This window comes from Lolium rigidum, chromosome 1 (assembly GCF_022539505.1).
Source record: "Lolium rigidum isolate FL_2022 chromosome 1, APGP_CSIRO_Lrig_0.1, whole genome shotgun sequence".
NCBI classification, from domain to species: domain Eukaryota; kingdom Viridiplantae; phylum Streptophyta; class Magnoliopsida; order Poales; family Poaceae; genus Lolium; species Lolium rigidum.
In genome coordinates, this window is record NC_061508.1 from 245,911,225 (window position 1) to 245,914,665 (window position 3,441).

Below are 3,441 nucleotides of genomic sequence, written 5' to 3' on the forward strand. Positions count from 1 at the left end.
GGTGAAGGAGATTGGGAACATCCTATCCTTCCAATATAATATCACCTCCTCCGCTCAACATCCGTCCGTCAGATCCACTCCTTGATGTGTTACGATAGGGTCGGTGGAATCACGGCAAAACAAAACGACCAGATCTGAGAACCACCGCACAAACAAGTCAAAATAAGAAAAGAAAAACATGCCAAACAGAGTTACGAGGATTTAAATGTCAAATTAATTATCTTTCCAAAATACTTCCACATGCCACGGAGCATTGAATGTCATCCTCCCTGCTCCCTTGTTTCTCCAATCGTCGGCGCGGCGGCGACAGGTACCAGACTTGGACGCCTCGTCGGCGAGAACGAGGGCCGGCGGCGGTGGCTCTCATGCGAATAAGCAAGGCCGGGGCGGAGGGGACCGGTGGCGGACGAGTGGGTGCAGCAGCTCGCAGGGTCGGGGCGGGTGTGGCGGCTCGCAAGCGCGATGGCGCTGGGAAACCGGGACAGGTGTTGCGGTGACGGCTCGCAGGCCGGCGCGGCGGCGAGAATCAGGAAGGGTGGCGGCGGAAATCAGGTAGCCGGTCCATGTCCACTCCGATTTAGCCTCCTTCCCCATCCGATTTGGCCTCCTTCCTCTCCAATTTTGCAAGGTGAGAAGAACTGTGCTGCATATGCTCATGTTTACTCCAATTTGACCAGGGGATCTGCTGTTCATTTAATATGATTAGAGAAGAGCACACATACACGAGAGATGTACATATATTATCATGAATTAGTAGTTATTACTTTAGGTGAATCATGTCTTGCCTTCTCTGATTCTAGCCTGAATTAAGTGTGATATACGGGTCGCTGTCACCGTCTCCCCATTCCAGGACTGCCGCGCCGCCACCCCAAGGCTCAAAGCTGCACCAGCGAGATGGTGTTGGTTGGCTCATCCGCTGCTACCACATCGGCGCCGATACCTACTCCTTCCAATATGGCCGTGGTTTTCGTCTGCATTCTCTCTAATATATCCTACATATATTGTTTAGATTGATTCATGGGTTAATTAAATTCAATCATGCCTTGTTCTGTTTGTTTGCAGGCGATGAGGTGAGCCTACCATTTTCTTCCTGCTGCTCTTCCATACACGAATATTTGGGATGGTATAACGTAGCTCCAATTCAATATACAGTAATTTTGATGATATTTATGTCTGACCATATGGGAGTATGAAGACCCTAAAATAGTTTTTCCTGCTGAGCTACTTGAAGACCAAAACAATTTCACATGGAACATTTCGTATATGTACTTTACCTTGTCTAATTTCATTTGTTACAATAGACTGTACTGTTCTAGAATTTCCATTTTATATCACATGGGTGGGGTTCTTTCAGCAGTATCATGCCCTCTTAAGTGCGTCAGATGTCTGGCTACCGGAATAATGTATATTTTGCCTTACCAGGTTATCCTGTATGTCGGTGATAAGGTGCATCATCATCCTCTCTGGAGAATGGTGCATGAAGATATCTACAAATCTTCCTGCATCATCTGATTCAAATTTATGTTCATTTAAGTTTGCATACTTTATTTTCGAATCTCCCTCAATCGGGTAGCGCATGCTAGCTATTACATATGTTGTTCTTACATTTCTCGGAATAGCTTTGTTTTACTTGCCTTAGATCATTATTTATTATAGTACTTTTATAGTTATTTTTGTGCACGGTCTATAACTTCCTTTATTTTTTAATCAATGCAGCTATGAATTACCATTTGATGTGATCCTGACAAGTTATGACATAGCCTTAAATCAAGACTTACCTTTCAGAAATTCCCTGGCTCCATGGTGATTTATGAGGCCAAGGGTCTTAAAAATCCATCAATTGTATGTAAAATTGCTGCTTTGTTTCTAAAATGACTCACTTCCTAACTGGGGAATAGCATGGCTCTGATTAAAACACTTATTCTGCATTTTTTTCAGGTATTATATAGTGTCCTCAAAGGCCATTTTATGATGACAAGGTGTCTACCACTAGAAGGCATTACTATGCAGAACAAACTTTCTGAACTATGGGTGTAGATGCCCTTCTACATGATATGAGTTTCCGGGCCACTAGATGAGCTTCTTTCTATTTGCAAGGGAGCAGGTGATTTGCGAGCAAGTATGTACCTTCATAATATTATAGACGGATCCATCTATAGCTCTAATCAGTTTCTTGGGTCACATTCTTTTTGTGCCGTCACGAACACATTTAACTTCCACTTGTGAAAACTGCGTATTGTGTGCTTTGTAGGTGGTTGATGTCCCGAGCATAGTTAACTAGAAATTGCCACATATATTTTGATAACCATCTGCTTCTTTGGCTCTTGGGGTCCTATGTTAGCATTCTTATATATTCTTATAGTTTATCTCGTAGATCATGTCCAAACCTAATGGGTGATATTCTAGATGTGTTGTGCATATCATGTATGTTTTACTAACAAAATTCTGAACTTAAAAAATGGTCTTAATTAAAAAAATCAATTTCTTGAAATATTGTTTCCTATTTTAAATAAAAGGTTGTTATTTTTTGAAGGTAGGTTGTTCAGTGTGGTGATGATTGCGAGCAAAGAGGAAGGGGACGAGGAGGTGAAGATGAGGGTGGTGGGTGCTTGTCGATTGTGCCTGCCTGTCACCGGTTGGTCTGAGTGGAACTACTGCCGCAATATGCAAGAAGCAAAGGTGTGTCTATGTCCCTCTACATTTTCATTGATGCTCGCCTTGATGTCTGCATTGATTCATGTCATTTCTTGGCCATGCATATGGTTGAAATCATATTAAGATAAAGCAAGGAAAGCTAGAAGATGATCTTCGACAACACTGCGCCCTTCTTGGTCACGAGGTGGAGGCGGTGAAGCTGCTCGGATGGGGCACGTTAGAGCCCTGGTTGCGGCCAAGCATGGCCAAGAGCGCCTCGGGCGTAGATGCAGAGCTCATAATGGTTGGCCATGTATAGAGTGTGAGGTAGGCCATGTCATGCCTTATGTTCGTGTGAACTGTGAAAGACATATATTTGTCACAAACTATTTCAATACATCCCATGTTTAGTGCTTCTGACTTACCTATTTTACACATGTATAAATAATGTACCTCTACAAGTAGGGCCTCACTCCTCACTTTACTTATTTCTCCTATTGATAGTACATGAATAGTTTCTTGATGCTAACTAGCTCAAATTGGAATTTGTGACGTACATTTCGAAGGGATGCATAAGTGTTGTCGGGTCTACCCAAGTTAACACCAAACGCAGGCTTTTCACACAGCGAATGGAATAGGTTGTTTCTAATCCTAGAATTCTTGTCTGCCGATTTCCTGTGATCCTATCCTAAACTTTCTTATTGACATGTTGTATGTTAATTTCTCTTTAATTAAAATTTTAAAACTGGTGTAATGCTATATATGCTATCATATTGTAGGAAAGCTCTTCCGGATAGTGATTTATTC

The 3,441-nt window shown here is 42.4% G+C and overlaps 1 long non-coding RNA gene across 1 annotated transcript; it reads left to right on the top strand.

Moving 5' to 3' along the window:
- The first annotated feature begins 491 nt into the window (after positions 1-491).
- On the top strand, positions 492-2,803 carry LOC124683438. Its single transcript, XR_006996689.1, has 3 exons — positions 492-1,842; positions 1,939-2,119; positions 2,534-2,803. It is a non-coding gene; the product is annotated as an uncharacterized LOC124683438 (long non-coding RNA).
- The last annotated feature ends 638 nt before the right edge of the window (positions 2,804-3,441 follow it).